At 48.9% G+C, this 27,360-nt stretch overlaps 1 protein-coding gene across 1 annotated transcript in view; it reads right to left on the minus strand.

Annotated features, from left to right (window-relative positions):
* Positions 1-27,360, minus strand: part of LOC135897938 (testis-specific serine/threonine-protein kinase 1-like) — a 330,453-nt gene that overhangs the window by 32,205 nt on the left and 270,888 nt on the right. The window lies entirely within an intron of this gene.

Below are 27,360 nucleotides of genomic sequence, written 5' to 3' on the forward strand. Positions count from 1 at the left end.
CTGCGAGGCCGCCTGTGTCTCAGGAGAATGCATCAGAGACAGGGCAAGCTGCCTCAGATCGCCTTGAAAGGAGGTGTACGTTTGGTCGCGTCATGAAACCGCCAAGAAGACTAAACTTGCGATTAGTTCCTGTTTCCATCCCCGTGTGTCGCGTCTCATCTTGTGCCAGCTAGGGCACACAAATGGCCCGAGCGTCGTGGACTTGAGGGAACGGAAGAAACTGGAGTACACGGGGCTCCACAGGGATTTGCAGTGGCTGCCGTCGTCCGGTGTACATTGATCTCGACGGTTCCAACCAATGATGGCGTCATACGAATGAAGAGTCAAAAGCGCCCCATTTCCAGAAGATCACTTTGGTCCACTAGTTTGGCAGAAGACGTATTCTCTGCTTTTCACGGACCAGTCCTGTGTACACACTGTTTGCTGCCAATTCGGCGAGCGCCATCATTCCTCCCCACTTGGCATGTGTGAAAGGGCTTGCCCGTGGCGACGACGCGAACATGACACCGGCTGAAGTCTAAGAGATGTTTTTACCGGAGGGCGTGATTTCAGTTTGTCAGTGTGTGCATGTTGTCGACAAAAAGAGGGTCCCTACTGGGTCGGTCATAGTCACATTTGCTGGCACATTTCGACCATCAGAACTTGGGACGTTCCCTAATCTACAGATTGGAACCTCTGTACCCCTCGTAACATCCAATGTGTAAAGTGCTGGAGTTATGGACACACCTTGAAAGGATGTAGCTCTGTACAAAGTTGCCAAGGTTGTGGTGAGGAGCGCAATTCTAGTCAGTGCAAAATCAAGAAAGAAAGGTGCTGCATCCGCAATGACGTGCACTCTGCTGAACATTTTAATTGCTGAGCAAAGGCACGGAAAATGCAAATCCTACAAATTATTTATCAAGATGTTGTTCCTTTGGAGAAGCCACAGCTGAAATTTAGGCTAGGACAGAGTGATACGCCGTGTGTCACAGCCCGTCAGAAGGCAGCAATGGACGCGTCTCTTTCACTTTCTATTGCTGATGCTGTCGAAAGCGCCATGGAAAAGGCTGTGGCGACACACTCCGCGCATATTTCTGCGCACCCTCCGTCTTCCTATCATCCGGCCCAGCATAACACAGCTGCACGCTGGAGTGCGTGGCCGATAAAGGATAGCGCCACCGCCGCGTCACCCGAGGTATATGCCACCGACGGTGGCTATCAAAACAGGCTGCCTGGTTGAGAAGGACCGCTTTTTACCTTCCGCTACTGGGACGAACGTAGCGTTGGTACGCCCGTCCGCTGCCATCGTTAGTCGACAAAAGAGTCGTTACGTTTTTGTGTTGGGATTCGTCCTTCGGCAGACACGACATCCTACAAAGCCATAGAGCGCGCCAAGCTGTAAACAGTTGCCGGTCCTTGACAGACATCCTAACTAAAAAGGTAGCACAAATATTCGGTACAACAACAGCTATTCGCATAACTTCTCAAACAACTGACTGTCCACATCTGTCAAATGAAGTCACAGTCAATTTCACGTCCCAAGATCCCTAAATCGCTGGCCCATCCGATGATGTCAACCAGCGTCAATGTGACTCCATCAATGATAACACACAGGACTCAGATAAAATGGATATGGATCCTCGATCGCTAAGCGATGTAGATCCCCTTTGTCAAAAAAGCTACGTCACTAACTCACTCAAAGACCAAAAAATATCTGAAGGACGATTATAAAGAAGATTTCTTAAAGGAAAGCATTTTCAGTAAGGCAGTTAGTGAGTCAATTCTTTCGCAAAGATAAGATTTCTCCAAATACATTCGAAGTGCCGCTCAGTTCACTCTGCAGTAGCATATTTGCTGTATTTATCACCGAAGTCCTCCTCAGATATTAATGCTTTAAATGAAACATGCGTTTCAGGACTTTTTAATTAAATAAATAGCAGTCTTTCCTATTAGACCACCCATCGAAGTGCGGTGGTTCAGCATTCTTTATCACTAATTGAATTAGTCTTAAGGTAGGGATTGCGCATCAACATATGTCTACAGAAAAGCAAATTAGCTCAGACCTAATTCTACCAGGGTGCCTACCTTTCCCGTTAATACATTTATACTTTCCTGTGGATGTGCAGAACAGTTGGATGTTTCGATTCAACTGTGGCTTTATGGTGTAAAGGCCAAATTCTTGTTGGACATATCGACTCGCATCACACACGTTGGCGATTTCGAAATGACTAATGTGGCAGACTTGTGGGATTCGACAGCAGATAATAATCTATCTTGTCTGAGCTGTAGAATTCCTATACTTTTTGTAATTATTCACGCTCAGCCTTGTATTTCAGTTTCGTAAGTTCATCTCTTACTGGCTCACCCTGGACAGCCTTGGAATGTGTCACCACCAGTGAGCACTTTCCAGTAATATTTGAACTTGCTTACCCAATAGTGCCGTTATGCTCTCAGGTGCGTCATGTTTGTAAAATATGATCAATTTATATCCGCTCTTAAGGTAAATGTGACATCCTGTTATGAAGAGCGTGAAGACACCAAAGCTATGAAACTTTGCGCTGTAATCAAAAGAGCATACAAAAAGCTGCATTTAGGGTTAGAGCTCCAAAAAAAAAGCATCTTGTAGCCCCTGAATGAACGCACACTGCACGCGAGACCACCAACGCCGAGAGACAGCTTGGAAGCAGCTCTTTATAGCCAGTCCCCCCAAAAATTGATCTGATTAGAAACATCACGCTGTTGTATTTAAACGCACAGTCTCTGAAGCCAAAGAAGATGATGATAGGAAACACTGCGATTTCCTTTCTAAACATAAAAGATGCGTTCTTTAGATATATGAGATATCGCAAGATTCTGGCATCGGCAATTATTATTGAATGTGTAAGTCTGTCATCCGTTGAAATGATAAAATCTCTAGAACTCATCGCTAAAGTCTTCGAGAGTAGGTTTACATGATAGATATACTATAATTTGCAAAAACATCAGCCAAAAAGCAGTGTTTACCGTAGTTACATTGCCTGAATTAGCTCAAGTGATTCGTAACTTACCCTTGTCATCCCCTGGTCCTGATGGAATTGCGGTTTACGTTATAAACTATTCATTAAGCAAATCCTGGATACCTTACTGTTGGAAAGTAGCTGAAGTAATCCCGATATCTAAAACACAATGAGCATGTTATATAATATATCAGACCCACTTCTAATATAAACAAGCTCATAGAGAGGGCATTACATTACAGAAAAACTATCTGGATGACAGATAATTTAATATTATGTCCAAGCCAAATAGGCTACAGAGTTGATTGCTCAATATGGTGTGCCCATGCTGATTTAGAGGGCCGTGACCAGTTTGCTCGGAAAATGAGATAATATTCTGTTTCAGTGACATTAGATATAGGTAAAGCATACGCCTGCGTTGGACGTTCAACTTTACTGGAAGTTCTACAGAGTCACAATTTCCCAAATTATATTATCGTGAGTTGGCAGAATTTTCGCGATCGACAGAATTGTATTGCTTTTATTGCTCGTGTAAATTCAGACTCGCAGTATTCCCCAAGGAGCAGTCCTGCCTCCTATATTATTCATTATAGTAATGAGCTATATCCCCATTTGTCAGTCCGTGCAAGTTCATGTGCATGCATATGACACTGAATTGCTCGAGTCAGAGAGACACAATTACGTTCTGTACCAAACATTACAAATATTCGATTTTACTGGAAATTGAGCAGTGTCGGCAATTTCCCCAATTATATTATCGCGTGATTGCCAGAGTTTGTGTGATCGAGAGAATTTCATTGCTCATGGACGACTGTTTCTCGTCTAAATTCAGACTCGTGGTGTTCCCCAAGGAGCAGTCCTGTCTCCAATGTTATTTAATATATTAATGAGCTCCATTCCTATTTGTCAGACGGGCAAGTGAATGTGTATGCATATGACGTTGCATTCTTTCCGTCTGACAGTGACATTTACGCTCTATACCGAATATTAGAAAGATAAATGAGTATGGTTGAGGTGTGGCTTTGGATAATCTGCAAATCATTAAATGTAAGTGAAGTAACTTGAGAAGCAGTTGGCAAAGAACGAACGCTTTATTCAAGGTAAGTGTAGCTTTTAGTCTTTATCTTGCGCATTTCGGTGGGGGCGAAATGCGAAAACACCCGTGTACTTAGATTTAGGTGCACGTTTTAGGTGCACGATTTAGGTCCGGACAGGCCGCCATTGGAATCTGAACCTGGCAACGTTTAACGTTAGAACGTTATCTAGTGAGGCGAGGCTAGCAGTATTATTGGAGGAAAGGGTAGTAAATGGGATTTAATAGGGCTCAGTGAGGTTAGGAGGACAAAAGAAGCATATACAGTGCTAAAAAGCGGGCACGTACTGTGCTACCGGTGCTTAGCGGAGAGACGAGAACTAGGATTCGGATTCCTGATTAATAAGGAAATAGCTGGTAACATACAGGAATTATATAGCATTAACGAGAGGGGGGCAGGTCTTGTTGTGAAACTTAATAAGAGGTACAAATTGAAGGTGGTACAAGTCTATGCCCCTACATGCAGTCATGATGACCAGGAAGTCGAAAGCTTTTGTGAAGACGTGGAATCGGCGATGGGTAAAGTCAAAACAAAATACACATTCCTGATGGGCGACTTCAATGCCGGGGTAGACAAGAAGCAGGCTGGAGACAAGTCAGTGGGGGAATATGGCATAGCCTCTAGGAATAGCAAAGGAGAGGTATTAGTAGAGTTTGCAGAACAGAATAATATGCGGATAATGAATACCTTTTTCAGCAAGCGGGTTAGCTGAAAGTGGGCGTGGAGGAGCCTGAATGGGGAGACTAGAAATGAAATCGACTTCATACTCTGCGCGAACCCTGGCATCATACAAAATGTAGACGTGCTGGGCAAGGTACGCTGCAGTGACCATAGGATGGTAAGAACTCGAATTAGCCTGGACTTGAGGAGGGAACGGAAGAAACTGGTACACAAGAAGCCAATCAATGAGTTAGCGGTAAGAGGGAAAATAGAGGAATTCCGGATCAAACTACAGAACAGGTATTCGGCTTTACCTCAGGAAGAGGACCTTAGTGATGAAGCAAGGAACGAGAATCTCATGGGCAACATTAAGGAGTGCGCGATAGAAGTCGGTGGTAACGCCGTTAGACAGGAAACCAGTAAGCTATCGCAGGAGACAAAAGATCTGATCAAGCCAATGTATGAAAGCCTCTAACCCTACAGCTAGAATAGAACTTGCAGAACTTTCTAAGCTAATCAACAAGCGCAAGACTGCGGACATCAGGAGCTATAATATGGATAGAATTGAACAGGCTCTCAGGAACGGAGGAAGCGTAAAAACAGTGAAGAAGAAACTAGGAATAGGCAAGAATCAGATGTGTGCGTGAAGACACCAAGCCGGCAATATCGTTAGTAATATGGATGAGATAGTTCAAGTGGCTGAGGAGTTCGATAGATATTTATACAGTACCAGTGGCACCCACGATGATAGTGGAAGAGAGAACAGACTAGAGGAATTCGAAATCCCACAGGTAACGCCAGAAGAAGTAAACAAAGCCTTAGGAGTTATGCAAAAGGGAAGGGCAGCTAGGGAGGATCAGGTAACATCAGATTTGTTGAAGGATGGTGGTCAGATTGTTCTAGAGAAACTGGCCACACTGTGTACGCAATCCCTCATAACCTCGAGCGTACCGGAATCTTGGAAGAACGCTAACATAATCCTACTCCATGAGAAAGGGGACGCCAAAGACTTGAAAAATTATAGACCGATCAGCTTACTGTCCGTTGGCTACAAAGTATTTACTAAGGTAATCGCAAATAGAATCAGGAACACCTTAGACTTCTCTCAACCAAACGACCAGGCAGGATTCCGTAAAGGCTACTCAACAATAGACCATATTCACACTATCAATCAAGTGATAGAGAAATGTGCAGAATATAACCAACCGTTATATATAGCTTTCATTGATATCGAGAAAGCGTTTGATTCAGTCGAAACCTCAGCAGTCATGGAGGCATTACGGAATCAGGGTGTAGATGAGTCATATGTAAAAATACTGGAAGATATCTATAGTGGCTCCACAGCCACCGTAGTCCTGCACAAAGAAAGTAACAAAATCCCAATAAAGAAAGGCGTCAGACAGGGAGATACGATCTCTCCAATGCTATTGACAGCATGTTTAAAGGAGGTATTCAGAGACCTGGATTGGGAAGAATTGGGGATAAACGTTGATGGAGAATACCTTAGCAACTTGCGATTCACTGATGATATTGCCTTGCTTAGTAACTCAGGAGACCAATTGCAATGCATGTTCACTGACCTGGAGAGGCAGAGCAGAAGGGTGGGTCTTAAAATTAATCTGCAGAAAACTAAAGTAATGTTTAACACTCTCGGAAGAGAACAGCAGTTTACGATAGGTAGCGAGGCACTGGAAGTGGTTAGGGAATACATCTACTTAGGGCAGGTAGTTACCACGGATCCGGATGATGAGACTGAAATAACCAGAAGAATAAGAATGGGCTCGGGTGCGTTTGGCAGGCTTTCTCAGATCATGAACAGCATGTTGCCATTATCCCTCAAGAGAAAAGTATATAATAGCTGAGTCTTAGCAATACTCACCAACGGGGCAGAAACCTGGAGGCATACGAAAAGGGTCCTACTCAAATTGATGACGACGCAACGAGCCATGGAAAGAAGAATGACAGGTGTAACGTTAAGGGATAAGAAAAGAGCAGATTGGGTGAGGGAACAAACTCGAGTTAATGACATCTTAGTTGAAATCAAGAAAAAGAAATGGGCATGGGCCGGACATGTAATGAGGAGGGAAGATAACCGATGGTCACTAAGGGTTACGAGCTGGATACCAAGGGAAGGGAAGCGTAGCAGGGGGCGGCAGAAAGTTAGGTGGGCGGATGACATTAGGACGTTTGCAGGGACAACATGGCCACAATTATTACATGACCGGGGTAGTTGGAGGAGTATGGGAGGGCCTTTGCCCTGCAGTGGGTGTAACTAGGATGATGATGATGATGATGATGATGAAAGAACCCCAGGCGGTCAAAATTTCCGGAGTCCTCCACTACGGCGTGCCTCATAATCAGAAAGTGCTTTTGGCACGTTAAACCTCATAATTTTTTTTAGTCTTTATCTTCTGACGTAACCGCAGCCACTGCCGATTCACAAGAGGCATGGCCGGTGAATCTAACAAAACAAACACGTGTCAGCGGCGCATGCTGATTGACAACAATTCTCCTCCCTTAAAGAGTGAAGCGGTCCGGGGGCCGGGGCTTCCGCTTCGACCTACCCAATGTCACTTCAGCCCGGTCTGTCACTTGCGGCTCACTGATAGAAACCTCGGCGTCGGCGCGCCCGTCTGACGGCGTTCGAATGTCGGTGCGTACTTGAGCCTGACTGTGACTGCTGTCGTGTCCTTGAGACTGCGAGTCTGCCGCTGCGTTCTGGCTGCCTTTAGTCGTTGGTAGTTGCATGGGGGCCTCGGGTTCCACCACTTCTCCTCCCACGCTGGTCCTCCTGGTTTTTAGCTGGTCGAGGTGGCGGCGATGTCGCTCCCCATCAGCAGTCTTTACCGTTGCCATTCGCGAGCGTTCGGTGCACTGTACCGCGCCTGGTTTCCATTTGTCACCCGCTCCGTAGTTCTTGAACCAGACGTCTTTGCTCAGCGGTGGGCCACTGTTGCACGCATCTGCAGAAGGGAATGGTCGTGACACGACGTTGCGCATCAAAGAACGTGGCTGCTATACGAGAAGCATAGAAGCTGGGGTTTGCCTATTCGGCAAGGGAGTGCACCGATAATGCGAAAGAATGTGATCCAGCCGAGCTTGCAAACTGCCGCGTGTGTTTTTGTTTCCCCTGTTTGACAGTCCGTACTGCTCTTTCCGCCAGGCCAGTAGACTGCGGTTTGTAGGGAGCTGTCCGCAAATTAGCGATGCCATTGCGCTTCTTAAATGCCCTAAACTCTTCGCTTGTAAACTGCCCCCGTTGTCCGTAACCAGCGTCCTCGGCAAACCGAAACGGCTGAACATAGTCTGCAGTGCTTCAATTGTCTTTGCCGAACTGGCGGTCTTTATGGCGGTAACCTCGATCCATTTCCTATGGGACTCAACCACGACCAACAACCTGTTACCTTCCACAGGACCTGCAAAATCAACATGGACCATGGCTCCTCTGTGTCCAGCCAAAGCACGTGTTGTCGGGCAGGAGGCATGCTGCCCCATTCTATGCACGTTGGACACGCGTTGACCAGCTTCTCAATGTCCCGATCGAGCCCTGGGTACCAGGAAACAGAACGTGCCAGGTTCTACATAGGCGTTATCGCTTGATTTGCATCATGCAGCATACGCAGGATTGACTCCCGCGCACTTGTTTGAATAACCGCTCGATGGCTCCAGTACACAATTCCGTGGCTGTACGTCAGTTCGTCTTTCCGGTGCATGTACACGCGTAACGGCTCCTGAGCCGGTTTCAAGTACCATGACCAGCGATTCTGAATGTAATCGCGGACTTGCGCGAGGTCGCTGTCGTCAACAGTCATTTTAGCCAAGTCACTCACCGACAGAGCACAGGTATTGAGATGATCGGTCAGAAGAACGTACTCGCGAGCGTCATCTTCTGCAGCCTTATGGTATCTTCGACTGGTCGCCTGGACGCCCCGAAGCAAAGTCGGGCAGATCGGGCGTTTCCCGAGCTCAAAGGTAGAGGACAAGCGCGCAAGCCGAACGTCCGACTCGCTCTCGGATGAGGAAATCGCCGATGCGAAACCATGTGACTACTGCCAACGTCCGATGATTCGCCTATCGAAGCTCCCGGCGCTGCCGGAAAAACCGGCGGACATGCCGGTGGGACGAGCGTTCGTCGAGACGCCAGCATGCAGTGGCCTAGGTTGCCAAGGTTACGGTGGGCCGTGGCGCCGTGGCCAACAGCAGTGACGCGGCGCTGCGATGACGTTTCAATCTCGATGACTGCTCCGACGACAGGGCTCGGAGCGCCTCAGAGCGCTCCGAGATGGAGGAGAGCAATCGCGAAGAACCAGCCGAACGCAGGGCGCGCACCCTCTTGCAACCAGCCGAAGACAACGCCGCTCGCGAGAGCGCTCCAGAGCGCTCAGAAACGAACAGCCGAAGATAGCATTAGTGCTGTTATGCTCCTGCCGCACCGGTAAACGGCTGAGGGTGTTTGCAGAAATCAACGTCTTTCCTGGCTTGAACTGAATTTTGTAGTTGTAGGCGCTTAGCAAGAGGGGCCAACGCTGAATCCGGGCAGCAGCCATGGCGGGAGCGGGCTTGTCGGGTCTGAAAAGGCTTAGAAGAGGTTTGTGACCAATAACAAGCGTGAAATGATTCCCGAGCAGATATGCCCGGAACTTTGTAACCCCGAAGACAACTGCCAATCCCTCTTTTTCAATTTGCACGTCATTAAGCTCAGCAGCTGAAAGTGTTCGCGACCGGAACCCAATTGGTCGATCTTGCCCATTTACTCTGTGATATAGCACTGCGGCGACGCCACACGACGACGCATCGGTTTCCAAGATAAACGGCTTACTTGGATCGTAGTGCACCAAGAACTTAACTTCCTCTAGCAGCCGCTTTGTTGCTCGGAACGCGTTATCTTGACTCGCTCCCCAGTGCCAGCGTGTGCAAGGCCGATCCAAATAGGTCGCGAAGCTTCGGGCGAAAAGCGGTTCAGTAACAGATTGTCACCGGCATCAGCATGGGGGGTTATGGGAGCAGGGATCGAAGCGCGACTACGTTTGGAGGGAACAAACATTGGGAAAGAAAAACGCGTTTTTTAATTCAAACGAGCACAGTTAGATTCATTCAACAAAAATAAAATTGCTAGTCAATTTTGTATATTCATGATAAGTTAAATAAATACGTTTAATTTTATTATTATTAACAAATGCATTTTTTTTCAGCGCCAATCGCTACAGGGGGCGTTGACGCCACTGGTCACTCGCAGTGCAATGCACGTCTTGAAATGGGCAGAAAGGCGTACTCGTATCACCTGCTGAAATACGCCCCCCTCACAATTTGTGCTTTCTTGCTTGTCGAAGTTTGTCTGAATTTGGTGACGCGGGTAGCTTCATTGCTTCTTAATCTGTTCAGTCAAAAGTAGTCAGTTACGACCGCCAGATAATTGTGTAGTTGTTTTCGTGCGACTGCGCTGGCCGACGGACTTGGCATCCGACAATAGGATCAGCACTCTACACCTAAAGCTTTCGTCGGCCTCCAAAGAAAGTATGTTTTGCGCAGGGATGCGATTTCGACAACCGCACGGCTGGCCTTTTACTGCATCGCTTTCCACGCTGAAAGCTCGAAACGCCCATCAAGTCGAATGGCGGTGCATTTGAATATATAGCTCCAAAGGAAGAACAACAAAACAAATTTCGCGCCTTCGAAAACAAAATGACGTCACTTCTACTTTTAACGGACATAGCGTCACGTTATTTTTTCTTCCGCCGGAAGTGTTCCCACCGCATACAGATGGCGCTAAGCCCCATGAACCGGCGATGGACCGCCATGTTTTGAACGTATGGGCTCCTATGGAAGCTTCGCTACCAGGTATATTTACCTTGGCCTGTGTTCTTTTTTAGCAGTTCATGCAGCGGCTCTAGAACAGTAGCCAAGTTTCCCAGAAATGAATGGTAGTAGGTCATGAAGCCCAAAAACGCCCGTAGTTCCGCAACACCGGTTGGCTTCGGCATTTTAATTATTGCAGGAATGTTGTCCATCTTAGGTAACAATCCGTTCCTATTTATACGATGTCCCAGAAATTCAACTTCTGCTTGTCGGAACTTCCATTTCTGCGGATTCAGCTTGACACCGTGTTGCCAGACGCGTCTGAAAACTTCCCGCAGCGTCTCGCAGTTGCCGCGTTTCTCCGCAACTACCACATCGTCCAAATATACTTGAATGCCCGGAATGCCTTGCAGGATGCCGTCCATACGTCTCTGAAAAATCGCAGGAGCAGAGGCTACACCAAAAGGAAGCCTATTAAAGCAAAACAGGCCTTTCGGAGTGTTTGCGACCAATATCTTCTTCGTTTCCTCGTCAAGCGGTAACTGACTGTAAGCATCCTTCATGTCGATGGTGCTGAATACTTCACCACCGTTTAGGTTTGCAAAGATATCCATTAATTTTCGCAATGGGTACTGCTCCGTGACACATGCAGCATTCGCGGTCACATTAAAATCACCACACAACCGAATGGAACCATTCTTTTTGATAACGTGAACCAAAGGCGTGGCCCACTCTGCACTGTCGACAGGCGAGAGAATGCCATGCCTAACAAGTCTGTCTATTTCATTTGGCACTTGCTCCCGCATTGCATACGGCACAGAACGTGCTTTGCAGAACCGCGGCATCGCAATTTTCCGCAACCGCAAATGGACTGCGGGGCCATCAATTAGCCCTTGACCCGGCGTAAACAAATCGCCGAACTCCTCTATGAGTGCGCTAACCAAAGTACTGTCAGGGACATTTTGCTCAGCGTAGGTTTCCTCGCCGAGAATGCTGAAGACTCCCTTATAGTACGAACAAAGAAAGAGTAGCGGAAGCGTCTTCCGCCACGCTCGCCCGCTCATGTTGGGGCCATCGTACTGCGGTACGGTTACAGTTGAATCTAGGGTCTTTCCCGCGTACGAAACCGGAAGTTTCAGCTGACTCCTCACGGGAAGCTTGCCAAGAAAGCAGGACAACTGCAAGGACGTCTCGCGGAGCGCAGGCCAGGCATGCCAATGCTTGCAGTATGTTTTCCACGTAATGATGCAGACAGGCGATCTGGTCTCCACTTGCATTGTCAGCGGAATTCCGCTCCAGCAGAGGGTGCGAACCACAGGCTTGATCAAGTTTACCGACGTAGTGTACAAACTCAGTAGACAAAGTTCGTTGCCGTCGCTCTCCGAAGAATGCTCCTCACTTAGGTCCACCCCTTGTTTCCATACGCACATCTTAGCTAGGTGCCCTTTACGTCGGCAGCGAAAACACTCCGCCCGGCGAAACTTGCACTTTGCTGCCTTTTGCTTAGTGCTACCACAGCACGGGCAAACGACGTCTTCGCTTGGTCGAGATGTGCTCGGATGAGTCTTGTGGTAATACGGTTGACCTTGCACCGTGCTCCTTATGGCATGGACGTCGCCATAATCCTGTGTCATCTCTATGTGATCAACGTTGAGAAAGCTGCCATCTCTGCTGCTAACGCTATATCTACGGCTTCTTTCAGCGTCAGCGAAGGTCTGGCCAAAAGCTTCCGACGAAAGCCGGCATCACGTAGACCACTAACAAGTCTGTCTCGTAGCATTCTGTCCCGTCCCTCGCCAAAGTTGCAACTGCAGGCCTTCTTCCGAATTTCCACAATGAAGTCCTTCGTTGCCTCGTCAGGACACTGGCATCTGGTGAAGAACTTGTAGTAGGACTCCGCTATTTCATTGCCCTGTGGCGCAAAGTGGTCTGCCAGCAGTTCAAGGAGCTTCTCGTAGGTGAGGTCTTAAATCTTCACCGGCGCGCACCATACCGTTATTATGCCGACTGTTGCCATGCTCAAGGCTGCCGTTAGCAGGGCTCGTCGTTTCTTCGAGTCGACGATATCGTAAGCTTCAAAGTAGGACTGGAGACGCACCCGGTAGGCGTCCCAACTGTCTTCCGTTTCGTCGAAACCCGGTGGTCCGGCGTGGGCCGCCATGGAGCAGGCACGGCCCGGTGGTGGGCAGCCTCGTCGCCACTGAAGTAACTCGAGAAGCAGTTGGCATAGAACGAACGCTTTATTAAAGGTTGGTGTAGCTTTTACAGTCTTTATCTTGTGACGTCACCGCAGCCGCTGCCGATTCACAAGAGGCATGGCCGGTGAATCTAACAAAACAACCACGTGTCAGCGGCGCATGCTGATTCACAACAGTAAGTAAAAGCGCAATCTTAGCGTTCCAAATAACGGATCGAATTTCAATTTGTACATATAATAAAGAGGAATCCATTCTCCAGATTGAGTCTCCTAAATATTTGGGAATCATCTATGATAGAAAATTCAACTGGAGTGCACACATACGAAGTGTAGCGTCCAAGGCAGAACGTGCTTTAGGTATACTGCGCAGAATGAGTAACAAACATTATGGACTACGTAGGGACTCTCTGCTAATGATTTACAAAATGTATATGCGCCCAATATTGGAATTCGGGTGTGCACCGTTCTCAGGTGGCCCAGCTTAAATACCAAAGCCTCTGGTTCTTTTCGAGCGTGAAGCCCTGCACCTGGGCCTCGGACTACCCAGGTTTGTGACTAATATTGTAATCTAGCAAGAAGCACTCCTACCAACACTGACGTGCAGATTTCGCATCTTAACGATTCAAACATTTCAGAAATTTTACAGCTTGTCGCTTAGACGATCTGCATACGCCTTTATTATAAATCCAAATTCTTTCTCGATCCAGATTAAGCCTATATTTACAAAGCGCTGATTTGAAGTTATCGCCTCTGCGTCACTACTGCCAAGAAACAGAATCCCTAGATCACTATTTTTTGTTGTCTCGTCAGTGCAAATTGTTAAAAAAATAGAAATTCCGCTTGCTAAATTAGGATTAATCTTATCATCAGAGATAACACTACCTCTCAGTGTGTCAGTTATAGGTTGCAGTCACAGGGACGTGCTTGATATTGTTTGCGGTGACATACAATCAACTAAACGAATAACTTTTTCAATGTTCTTTCGCTATTTTTTATGTTTCGTTTGTTTGTTTTCTTGTTTTAGTGTGTAATACTTCAAAAATGAAAAACTGTTTCAGCACACAACTCTTGGCCAATCCCCCAATTTGGATATGAGGCCATCTTAACCATCACTACTATCATCATCATCATCATCATCATCATCATCAAATGCATATCTTACTTCTGGCGTACAGGGCACAGGCTGGATAGTGTTTCTACCTAATGTAGATGTGCCATTCTACTAACAGCCGATTTCAATCCTCACCATATTCTGTGGGGATCAAGGAGAGACTTGTGCGCCAACCGATTATGGAAGTAGTCGGTTAACAATGGGCTCTAGATCTATTACGATAACTAATAATTAATTATTAAACCGTCAGGCGTTACAGCAGGGAGGGTACGACTGATATAAACAAACACTCAAAATTACATTCATAAAGCATGGAAGAAATCATCATTTGAGGAAATACAGACAGAGTCATGTGGTAGAATATTCCAATCCCTTATAGTACGAACAAAGAAAGAGTAGCGGAAAGCGTCGCTTTTTCACGCATTTTTTATTTGTGATCTCGCCTTTTAGAAACATATGTGGGCGACTGAAAGTACAATTCCCTAGCTGTCCCCGTTTTAGAGTGGTTATGAAAAAAATTTAATCTGAGAGCGTTCAAGGAGATGCCAATTTAACAATTTTTTGCTTTCTGTCATGTTAAGCACCTTGTCATATTTGCCAAGGACAAAGCGAACTGCCCTGTCACTCAGTCAAGAACTTTATTGAAGTCCTGAGGAGGTTTAAGCCATTGGAGATCGCACGTGGGGAGCTCCTTGGGCCGAAACCATAGGCGACACCCAAGTCGGGACGGGAACGAGGTGAGGCTCTGCCAGTTCTTGGGCCCTCTGGACGGCCTTGAGTTGGAGTTTGAGGTCCGGGCTTTTGAGGGCTTCTTCCCATTCGGGCTCACTGGAGAGAGGGCCCTCTGGTAACGCGGTACATTGCCAAAGCATGTGCGAGAGTGAGCAATAGAGGTCTGGGCAGTCTGGGCAATTTGCCGGGATTTCGGAATTGTAGTGGCTGAGTAGGCCTCGTGACGGATACGAGTCCGTTTGCAGCATTCGAAACGAGACCGCCTGCGCGCGCTCGAGTTTGGCGTGCGGGAGCGGGTATTTCATTCTGTCTTTTCGATAGTGTGAGGTGATTTCTTGGTAAGTGAGTAGCGGTCATTAAACTAAATGTCCAGCCCCTCGGAGGCCGTGGGACAGTCCTGGCGGGGAAGTTCTCGCGCACGGTCGTGGGCCGTTTCATTGAGGTTGGGTTTTTGCGGGTGAATGTCTTTCCCCATGTGAGCGGGAAGCCAGGAGAGGCATCGTTTTCACTCTTTTGAGCTTGCTAGTAGTATATGCGCTACCTCTTTCGATACGTTGCCGCTTTCGTAAGCCCGAATCGCAGCACGCGAATCCGTGAGGACATGGGTAAATGTGGGGTCTGCCATGGCGATGGCTACGGCTATCTTTTCTGCTTTAGCGCTGGTGGTCGATTTAACCGATGCCGATGATCGTAACGTTTCGTTGCCGTCCACAACTGCTATCGCGAAAGTTGATGTATTGCCGTACTGGGCCGCGTCCACAAATGCGGTGGTTTCACAATCCGCGTCGGTGCGGTCGAGCATCGCGCGGGTGCGGGCCCGGCGCGTACCCACGTTGTATAGTGGGTGGACGTTTCTGGAAAGCGGTGACTCTTTAGTTGCCTCTGATTTCACTCGGTAGGGTAAAAACCTGCTCGAGATAGGGAGATGGGGAGACATTAGCTTCGCTTAGAATTAGTCTACCGGCTTTGGACGAGGATAGGCGGAGTATTTGTGCCATAGTCTGAGCCTCGATCACTTCGTCGATGTTGTGCGTGCGTGGTATATGCGCAGAAGGAACGCGTGGTATATGCGCAGAAGGTTATCTTCGCAAAGACCCTTCCTGCGCCCTGAGACTCTGTGGATGAGTCTGATCATGTTTTCGGTTTTGGCGGTTAAGTCTTTGATCGTGTGTCCGTGGCATCCGGTGGCTTCGATTAGGAGCCCAAGAATGCGTATGTGGTTGACTCGCGGAATCTGTAGTCCACCTCTTGTGTGTAGTGCGATCGGAAGTTCGTCTTGAGGAGTTAGGTAGCGGAATCCTTGGCAAGACATGCGATATAGTAAGAGTTCCGATTTCTTGGGGGATAGTTTCATTCCCGTGTCTAGCAGGTACTCCTCCGTGGCATCTAGGGCAGACTGTAATGCCTGCTCCAGGCCTGCCAGGGAGCCTCCTGGGCTCCAGATGGTGATGTCATCTGCCTATAGAGCGCAAGTTACGTTCGGGATGTCTCCTAGTTTGTCTGCGAGTCCCTTCATCACTATGTTAATTAGTAATGGAGAGATGATTGAGCCTTGCGGTGTTCCGGCGGAGCCCGGCGTGTAGCATCCCGACTTAAGTTTTGAGAATCGCAGTCGGGCTTCTCTGTCTTTTAGGAAGGAGCGCACGTACTCCTGAAATCTCTGGCCGAGGCCGAGGCCTGCCACAGACTCCAATATGAAGCGGTGCGAGACGGTGTCCAATGCTTTCGTGAGATCGAAGGCGAGGATGCCTCGAACGTCTCTTGTTTTAACGTGAAAGACGTGTCTCTTTAGGAGCAACATGACATCTTGCGTGAATAGGTAGGGTCGAAACCTTACCACGTTGTGTCGGAGGAGTTCGTGTTCCTCAATGTAGCGTGACACTTGGTTTTGAATGACGTGCTCGGCTACTTTTCCCAAGCATGAAGTAAGAGATATAGGGCGTAAATTGTCCAGGTTAAGTGGTTTGCCGGGTTTTGGGATAAGTACCACCGAGGCCGTGCGCCATTGCGTTGATACCTCTCCTGTTTCCCACACGTGGTTGATGTCTTTAGTTAGTAATCTAATGGCCTGGTTGTCTAAGTTACGTAACATTCGGTTGGTCGCGCCGTCGGGTCCTGAGGCCGACCTGCTGTTTAGGTTGCGTAGCGCCTCTCGGACTTCTGCTTCCGTGAAGGCAGCGTCTAGTTCGGGAGTGGTTTCATACTTTATGCTCGGGTAATCGTTGGGGTCAGCGTCGCCTAGCGGAAGGTAATGTTTGGCGATTTCTTCCAGGAAGGACTCTTCCATTCCCCCTTTCTCTTTATGTGAGTGTAAAAGTCGGTCTTGCGCGTGACTTTGATTATCCTTTGTTTGGCTGTCGTCTAACATGCGTTTCAGGAGGTTCCACTTACCTCCGGTCCGCATGCGGCCGTCGACCGCCGAACATAGTTCGTGCCATTGGAGTCTTATGAGTTCCGTACAGTATTGTTCGATGTCTCGGTTGAGTATCGCGATGCGTTTGCGCAGGCGTCTATTGAGACATTGCTTTCTCCATCGCGCAAATATCGAGGCCTCGGCCTCGAGTAAGTCTGCGAGGTGAAGGTCAACCCTTGGGACCTCCAATTCCGTTTTTATGGTTTTTGTGGCTCTAGTTACGCCGCCCTTTATCGCAGAGAGGAGCTCTGCGAAGGAGTCGTACGTGTTCGTGTCTTCCTTCCGTAACTGGCGGAAGCTATCCCAGTCTGTGAGGGTGAAAGACCAGGGTGGGGCCGTCGTGTTTGGTATTTCTGTGCGTATGACGAAGTGTTCGACGCCCAGGTTCTTTTGCGTGTTCGTCCATGTGTAGTTTGCTACATTTCGGAGTAACGTGAGGTCCGGCGTAGTATCGCGTCGGGTCGACGTACCCAATCTTGTGGGGAACCTGTGATCCGTCACCACGGTGATCGCGCGCAAGAGGTTGTTGCCGCTAGGCTTGATTGTGGGGTACCCCATGACGGGTGGGGGGCGTTGAAGTCCCCTGCGATAATGAGCGGTGAGTTTCGTGCCAATGATGTGGCTTTAGTAAGGATCGCGTGGAAAGATTGTAGTGCGCGGGGGAGCTGTAGACGTTTAGTACAAAAACGCTTTGTTATAAGAGTCGGTTAGGTACGAGCTCGATTAGGATAGCCTCGATGCGACTGTTTTTCGGTAGGACGTTATGAACGATGTGTGCGAATTTTCTCTTAACGAGCGTGGCGATGCCTCTCCTGGTGTCCCGTCCTCATTGGGAGACGGGGCTGTACCCTCAGAGCGTGAGGGTTTCGCATAGGGTTTCTTGTAATAGTATTACGTGCGGCTTTTTGGGTTGAATTTTGAAGTACTGTTACAGCGAGGATTTGCGTTTCGGGTAGCTAGCGCAATTCCACTGCCAAATCTCTAAAGTGTCCCGTGTCGTGTTAGCCATGATGGTTTTGCGGGGGATTTATGGGTGGCGAAGGGTGCGTCGTCGTGTCCATGTGTTGTGGCTGACTAGCTTTGTTTTTAATTTTTATAGCTACTTTATTTTGGACCACCTCTACACGATTCGTTAGGATACGAATACCTTCTAGGTTGCTCGCGTGAGGCGCAGAATTTCAACTAGGGTGTCTTGCGGTGCATTACTCTCTTCTTCCGTCTCTGGGAAAGGAGGGGTTTGTGTTTTGCTGTGCTTACTTTTGCGTTTGTCTCTTGGGGTGGTGCTTGTTTGGGAGCTTTAAGGTTTTTAATCTGCTGTTTTGCGTCATTAAGCTGTGCCGTAAGCACTTGTATGGTGGCCCGGAGACCCGCTAGTTCCTGTCGTAGGGCTGTGACTATCTCGCTCTCATGCTCGGGCAATGAAGACCGCGTTACCTGTCTGGTAGATGAAGCGCCCCGTTGCTGCTGCTGGTGTTGTCTCCCTCGTACTCGGTCGGCCCACGTCAGTTCAGTGTGGCCGGATGTAGGGCGCCCTCTAGAGCTGGAGCGGCTGTTGCGTCGTCCCCAGGAGCGGGAGCGGCTGCTGCGGAGGGCGCTGCGGCGCTCGGGTGACGGCGTGACAGAGCGACTCCATGTGGTCGCTACGGGAATACCCGAGGTGGCGCTCGAGTCACTGTGACTGGCGCCGCTCGGTCCTTGGGAGCGGCTACGGCCGCGTCGGTTGCGTCTGCGGTGGCGTCTCTGTCGCACGTTGTGAAAGACTTGAAACTTGCGTTTTCGGTCCTTGTCGGCGGTGGGGTGCGGTCCGCCGCACAGGGTGCACTGAGGGGAACACTTGTGATCTTCTGCTGGCGTTTTGAGGCCACACTTCTGGCACCACGTGGTACTGGGGTAGGGCTGACATCCGCACGGTGACTGATGTTGCCACAGTTGTAGCAAACTTCCGTGTGTCTGCGAAAGAGTGTGCATCGAATAATGCTTGCTCCGTAGTAGATGTAATTTGGTACTTGCATTCCTTGGAAAAGGATTGTCACGGCTGTGGTGTTCTTGATTCTATTCACCTCCAAGGCGTTGGGGTTGCGTTTCGGGACGATCAGTTCTCGCAGTTGGGAGTCGTTGAGCTCGAGGTCAATGCCTCGGACCACGCTTATGCAGGTATCATCGGGTGGCGCCGGGTATACCGTGACCCGATACGTAGTATCTTATATGCGAATTTCTTGCACCATGGCGTGTGCTCTTGCGTTACGTTCGCTGGGGGTGCAGATGATGAAGACATCCTGAGTTACGTTGGGGCAGATGGAGTCTTCCGTGAGGTCTTGAGGAACCAGGGCTGCCGCCATTGCCAGGGCTTGCTCATCCTGCACTGGTGTAGATTTGGCCACGTTAAGACCATCTCGGGGTCTCACGATGATACGGAACGTGTCCCTCGGTAGCTGAGGGAGTCTCGAGGTAGCGACGAGGCGCTGGTATGCGCTGTTCGGTCCGGCGGTGCGATCGCCGTCCCTTCGCCTGCCACGTGTACTTGACGAACTTGCTCCTTGTGGTTCACTGGTCTTTCCCTTGCGCGGTTTGCGGTTATATGCCACAATCCAGCCCGGGTCATTCGCATCTTCCGGTGATATCGTCGCACCGGTGACGATTTCCATGGCGGCAATGACTGACTTGTGGTGTTAGGCCTAGTCCTACCCGCCTTTGAACGCCGACGTTGAGAATTCGAATGCAGAAAATGTTGAGAAAGAGTCCACCCACCGAAATAAATCCGGTATCCATGGAATCCGTGTAACTTGCTGCTTTCGTTGGTATGCAATTCACTTCATTTTCGGGTGAATAACCTCGTGAAATCATTGATGATATCGGGAGCCAATGTTTGCACGTCCCAGTCCCAGTCCCAGTCCAGGTCCCGATTCCGCTCGGAGTGGCCAAAGCTAGGAGAGAAGCAAGGGCAGCGGCAGCCTTCTACCTCGACATCCACGTCTAAATAGAAGAACCAATCGGGCAAGAAGAACCAAGCCAACAACGACAAGGTGAGCCGGAATCAGTCTAGTACCTCCTCCGCTCAAAATACCAGTGAAAATAGTAAATGCTCCCCAGAATGTACGCGCATCAGGGAAGAAAATAAAAAACTCAAGGCTCAGGTTAACGACCTAAACCAACGCATGCAACGCTTAGAAGCGTTGCTAAGCAAAACCAGCAACAACACACAGGCAGGGTCGCAAATCGGAACGATAGGCCACGAGCCCGCCATCTCCATTCCTCCCCCTCAAGAACTACCACGCCCTCATCGCTCCCCGGTGTGGCCTCGGAAGCGGCAGTCCAGTCAAGTGTAGTCACCCTCGAATGTATTTATGCTACGATACAACAGATGCTTTACCAGATGGGCGAATTAAACAATAAAGTCAAGGAGAACACACTAAGCCATGACGACCTTGAAAGAAGAATACGCAAGGTTGAATTTGGCTCGCGCAAGCTGGTCGATGACGAGATCAGCAACCCACGCATCAAGGCTTACAGGCGCATAAACAACACGGGTGACGTCAGGGACGCCGACAACTGCGACGGCGGTGGCATGAACGTCAGCAGTGGCTAACACCACACGCAGCGTGCCCGAACACCTCGAGATCTGGCAGTGGAATTGTCGCTCTTTCAACAAGAAGGCAAGTTCACTCCAACTCTTCATCCAAAATCACCTATACCCCCCCGACATCATCTGCCTTCATGAGGTTGGGAACCAGCCGATCAGGCTACGGGGTTACTACGTAATTAAACACGCGGGATCACCGAAGGTCGCGGTTTTAGTTCAGAAAAGGGTGACGGCCGTGGGACAACATTATCAACATCATGACATTAATCACGTGCTAGTGGAAGTCCTCCCACAAAAGAGGGGTAGACGTAGCACTTTCATCCTGAATTTGTACAGTCCGCCGAGGGCTCAGAAAGACGACTTCCGCAACATAATTTATGACAGCTTGAGAGCCGCTGGCTGCAACCAGCTGGTAGTTGTGGGAGACATGAACGCTAGACACACGACTTGGGGCTACCAACAAGACACGCAAAAGGGAAGGTCGCTCCTCGATGCGGTTGACCAAATGGGCCTCGAATTGATAACCAATCTCCTCCAACCAACCCGAGAAGGCAACAGTGTAAGTCGAGACACGTTTCCGGACCTGTCATTTGTCAAAAACGTAAGGGAATACTCATGGGCGCACCTGGGCGAAACATTGGGCAGTGATCAGTATATCCTCAGCATCTGAATACGAATCGCAGCATCTGAAACATCGTTAGCACAGCTAGCTAGAAACAGAACAGAATACAGTACACGGTCACCTGAACACTGGTATGTGCCGCACCCTCGCACTAACTATTCTCTTCAAATGTTGTACCACCGCTTACCACGCCTATTAAACACGCTTAAATGTAATAACATAGATGTCACCTCCTGTCCTGTATCGCATTTATATGAGCATTTCAGTGACATTTTGAAGACGATTTAATGGGTTGTTTCTGACTATTTTCTGAAGTAGACTGTCGTCACATATCTCAATTTGATATTAGCCTCTGTCAAATCATGTCTTATTCTTTCCTAAAATGATTACCTTGTTCTATTGCTGCTTCTTTTGTACAATACTGTACACTGTGGATTCGCGTAGTTTTTATGATTTGTAACGTTTTTCTTTTTTTTTCTTTTCTCCTTTGCACTTCTGTTTGCTGGCATACTGTCTAAGCCAAGTTGTCATTGTCTTTGTTTTTTTTTCGCTTATGTATTGTTTTGTCGGCTCTAAATCAGTGCCTGTGCCTTCTGCTGCTGCCCTCAGACCGGGTTTAAGGCCCGTCAAGTTGCTGCGAGCAACTTTTCCCATAAATTGTACGTTTACGGAAATAAAGGCATTTGTACTCGGTATCCACGCCGAAACTCAAGAGAAAAATTGGTGAAATCAGGCTTATGGACTGGGAGGCATTCAGGCAGTACCCCCCACCCGAAAATGGTAAAACGGACATAGCGGAATGAATGCAGCAGCTCCGGGACGCCCATATCCAAACCACTAAAACCATCCAGCGCATGGTCGAGACGCCCGAAGTCGACCGCCGGCTCTTACACCTGTGGGAAGCCCGTAAGGGTCTCCTAAAACGGTGGAAGCGGCAGTGGTTAAACCGGAAACTACGTCTACGTATCGAGAAAATAACAGACGAAGCCAGAAATTACGCAAACGAGTTGACGCAGCAAAATTGGGTACAGTTTCGCACCTCGCTTAAGGGTACCCTGAGTACGGCGCAGACGTGGGCCATCCTACGTTGCCTGATCGAGCCCGACAAGGCGAAATCGACAACCAGTCGGACGCTTCCAGAAATCGCCCACAAGTTCCCCGGAAACGACCAGGATCTGATTGACACCCTAAAAACCAGATACCTGGGTAGCGACCCCATACAACCCTGCCTCCTAAAATATGAAGGAGAACCAAGACCAGAACTGGACGCTCCCATCACGGAGGAAGAGGTGTATGCCGCGGCACGAGCCTCACAGCGCAACACAGCTCCCGGAGTTGACAAAATCACCAATGCCATGATTAGAAACCTGAGCCCAATGCACATCCAGGACTTGACCGAATACCTAAACGAGAAACTCTGGAGTAAGGGCCACGTATCGAACGAGTGGAAACACGCGGAAATCGTGACCATTCCCAAACCCGGCAAGAAGCCCGCGATCGACGCCCTGCGTCCAATCTCGCTGACTTCGTGCCTCGGCAAGCTGTACGAGAGGGTCATCGAAACCCGCCTCCAACATTACATAGAGGACGATGACCTCTCCCCGCACACCATGCTTGGCTTCAGGCCGGGACTTTCTGCTCAAGATGCGTTCCTAATCCTTAGGGAAGAAGTTCTCAAGGGCATCCCGAAGGGAGGAGAACACCTCCTGCTCGCACTCGACCTAAAAGGGGCCTTCGATAACATCGCCCACGAGGCCATTTTGAAGGGACTGAACGACATCAGCTGCGGGGAGCGCATCTTTAATTACGTAAAATCGCTCCTGACGGGCCGGACGGCAACCATCGGAATAGGCAAGACTCGATCGGATACGATCGACATGCCGTACAAAGGAACACCGCAAGGGGCGATAATCTCCCCGATTCTATTCAATGTCGCGATGCTAGCGCTGACCAAAGAGCTGCGGAAGATCGCCGACCTAGGTTACGCCCTGTACGCAGACGACATCACGCTCTGGGCCACCAAGGGCTCCCTAGCGCGAAAAGAGGCGACCCTTCAAGAGGCCGCGACGGCCGTGGAGAGATTTGCGGCAGCGAGCGGTATGCGTTGTGCGCCCGAAAAGTCCGAGGTGATCCGGGTGCACGGAGGAGGAATCTGCAAGTCCCCCGGCCCTATCGACCTCTATCTTGATGGCCAGAAGATAATGGAAGGCAGTAAGACTAGGATTCTGGGTTTTTGGATCCAGAGCAACCTGAAAGCCTCCCACACCATCCAAACCCTAAGGTCTGCCACCAACCAGATCTCGCGGATTATAAAATGAGTTACAAGAAGCCGCAAGGGCATGCGAGAAGAGGACACGCTTCGCCTCGTCCAGGCTCTGGTGATCAGCAGAATAACGTACAGCATGCCGTATCACTAACACTCGCTAAACAAACCCGACCAAGGACAAGTCGATGCCATCATCAGAGGCGCATACAAAACGGCCCTGGGTCTCCCTGTCATCACCTCAAACGAGAAGTTAGCGGCCCTCGGGATCCACAACACCTTCGCTGAGCTGTCAGACGCGGTTATGGCTTCGCAAAAGGCCAGACTACAGAACACGTCGGCGGGCAGAGCCATCCTCCACCGCACCGGAACGGCAATGGAGCTCCATGCCCTCGATGGGCAACGATCCCTCCCGCCTGAGGTCAGAGGCAAGATCAAGGCGAACCCGATACCGAAGCACATGAGTCATGAACTCCATGAAGGACGACGCAAAGCTCCCGTCGAGAGACAGCGCCGACAATTCAAGGGTGACCCGTACGTAACGTACGTGGACGTGGCGGCATACCCTGTAGGGGGCCTCTTCGCGGTAGCCGCCGTGAACGGGAGAGACAACTCCTTGACCCTCGCGGCCTCCGTAAGGGCAGAGGCCCCAGCTGCGGCTGAGACCATAGCCGCGGCGCTGGTTATAAAACAAGAAGACAGGATAGGCAGGGAACTCCATGTCGTTACCGACTCGCAACAGGCCTGCCGTAACTTTACGAACGGACGAACACCGCTGCTGGCGGCTCAGATTCTGGGCCTGAGGCTGCAAGAATACCATCAAATCACGTGGACGCCGGGTCACGCGGGTCTGGAGGGGAACGAAAGGGCGAACGCCCTAGCTCGAGCGCTAATCAACCGAGCGGGGCAAGACCAATCGTCTCATCAATCCCCACCCTTTACCTTCATGCCCCTGCCATCCAATTACTGCGACCGACTCGAGATCCAGCGACTCAACCACAGGATTTATCCTCCGCCTCACAAAAAGCTCAGCAATGAAGATGCCGTAGCTCTCCGACTTATACAGACCAACACATTTCCAAACCTACACAGATACAGTAAAATGTTCCCACATACATATCGCGGCATCTGCCCCTGGTGCGGCGACACACGCCTTACACTCTTTCACATCTCGTGGGGGTGCGAGGGCAAACCTCAACACTTAAAGACTCCTAGCACGTCATTTGAGCGGTGGGAGGTACAGCTGACCGGCGATACCCTGGCGGGACAAGAAGCTCTCGTCCAGCAAGTACGTCGAGCAGCCATGGCCAGTGGAGTCCTGGAATGAGGACACCACCCACTCGACCTCAAGAGCAACCACCTCGATGGTCCGAATAAATGTTTTTTTTTCTCTCTCTCTCTTGCACGTCTGCACTAGTCGGCGCCCCACTACAGCCCCCAACTGCCCTGTTCTGCAAGTTTTCTAGTTTATCTACAAGTTTTGCAGTATATGGATCCCAGCAAACACACGCATACTCTAGTGTACTGCGTACATGTGTGAAGTACAGTTGCTCCCTAAGTTTCTGTGGAAAACTACTAATGTTACGTTTTAAGAAACCTAATTCTCTGACGGCCTTGTTCCTAACATGAGTAACACGTCTGTTCTACCTTAGATCAGCAGAAAAAAATAGACTTAAATATTTATATTCTGACACTTGTTCAAGAGTAGCATTATTTATTGTGTAATGACTGCTGTTGTATGAGCGCTTCCTGGTAAAGGTGACATGGACACTCTTTTTCACATTCAGTGATATTTTCCATTTTTCACATCATGTGGCAGTCAAATCCAAATCATGTTGTAGTGCTTGTTGGTCAGATTGTCGGTTGATGACCCTATATACTCTATAGTCATCTACAAACATTCTAAATGATAATTGTAATGCCCGAAGTGATATCATTAATGAACTACAAAAATAAAAGTGGTCCTAAAATTGATCCCTGGTGCACCCCAGAAGTCACAGGTACATATTCAGAGGATCATCCGTTGAGAGCCATAGACATCTGTCTTCAGCCAAGATACTCAGCGATCCATGCGATAACTTTATCATGCAATTTGTAACGCCGAAGTTTAGCAACCAGTAGACTATGCGCAACGACGTCAAAAGCTTTTTTGAAATCCAGAAATATACAATAAACGATTTTTTTCTTTTCTATTGATGAGAGAGAGACAGAAAAACTATTTTGTCCATTAAGGGTTTAGCGTTCGGTCTTCGTCTTCATCGCTGCAGACTCTTGACCTTCCTAGCAGGGTTGGGTCCCTAGTCCAGGGCTCCACTGAGCCGCGCTGCTTCGCTTGCGTGCTGCACCATTGCCCTTTGGGTGGCGACCTCGGCGACCTGGTGAGCCGGCACTCCCACTGCTCGGCACTCGGGGTTTTGTGTTAGTGGAACGTGTAGCTACGTTTACATTCCCAGGTTATATGGTAAAGCGTGGGGGTTGCCCCACACCACGGGCAAGTGTTCCTAAATTGTGTAGGGTTACATCTTGCTTAGTATATGTAAGTTAGAGAAGGTTCCCGTTTGCAGCCTCCGCCAACTAGCTGATTCTAGCTGTGTTAAGGCTTTGCGTGGCGGGGAGTGTCCAATTTTCTTGCCTCTGTGGCAGTGCAGTAACTCTGAATAGCCGATCTCCACGGTGAAGTGCTGCCCCAGGGCGTGTGGCCGCTCTACTCGGTACGTGATCTCGCGAGCCAAGCTGTCTGCCCTTTCATTCCTTCTATCCCCGTGTGTGCCGGAATCCAGATTAGTTTGTGGGTTGTGGTGTGTCTGAGGTGTTCTGCCTTGCGGAGAATAGCTAAGGAAGCCCTGCAGATTCCACCCTTTGTGTAGTTCCTGCATGTCTGTTTTGAAACCGTTAAAATACTAGCTCATGAGTGAATGCAACCAATTGTATCGTACACGAAAAAGCCTGCCGAAACCCATGCTGACTAGGATGAAGGAGGCTATTGTTATCAAGACGAGACATGATGCAGCTATAAATCACACGTTCCATCACCTTACATACAATGCTAGTTAAGGATATTGGTCTGTAATTCTCAACTCTGTCCCTCTGTTCCTCTGTCCCCTATTATGAATCGGCACCACTCACACTAGTTTCCAATCACCAGAAAGAATGCTGTTGTTTAAGGAATTTTGAAATAAGCGACACAAGTACAAACATAAAATGGCCGAGCAATTTATCAGGAACGATGCAGTGATATCATCCGGACCACACGCTTTTGTTGGTTTCAAACACTGTAACAATCGCTCGATGCCCGTTACACTAAATACAACCTCAGACATTTCGTCGGCATCGACCAGAAAATCAGCACTGTTAACCCCCTAATGTTTGAATGAGTAGGCTGAAACTGATGAAAAGTAATTAAAAAAATTTCGACCTTACTTGAGTCACCATTAACAATTATATTGGACCAGTGCAAGGGTGGAACGGAAGTGTCGTCCTTACCGTTTCTCTTAACTTATTTCCAAAATTCCTTAGGGTCATCCACTAATCGCTGCCCCAAGTTCGCAAAGTGTGTGCGTTTAGCAGATCCAGCGAGCTCTCTAAAGCTATGTTTTAACTCTACTAACTGTATGTGACGACTATCCGATTTCCTAGTTTTTATCTGCCGATAGATTCTTCTAATTTTTCGCAACAAGAAAGGAGTCCACAGTGAAACCATGGTTTATTTTTTGCACGTTTGGAAGACAGAGTTCAAAGGGGAACAAAGTCATCTCGCCGTTTCAAAAGCTTATTTTAGGTACCCCCCATAACTCTTCCACTTTTATTTCATCGGCCAATGTGTCCAAAATAGGAAAAGAAGATTCAAGTGCTAACTTTAGTGCAACGTAGTTGGTCCTATTATATGCATACACAGTTCTAGGAGGTGTTTTTTGGTT

This window comes from Dermacentor albipictus, chromosome 2 (assembly GCF_038994185.2).
Source record: "Dermacentor albipictus isolate Rhodes 1998 colony chromosome 2, USDA_Dalb.pri_finalv2, whole genome shotgun sequence".
NCBI classification, from domain to species: Eukaryota; Metazoa; Arthropoda; class Arachnida; order Ixodida; family Ixodidae; genus Dermacentor; species Dermacentor albipictus.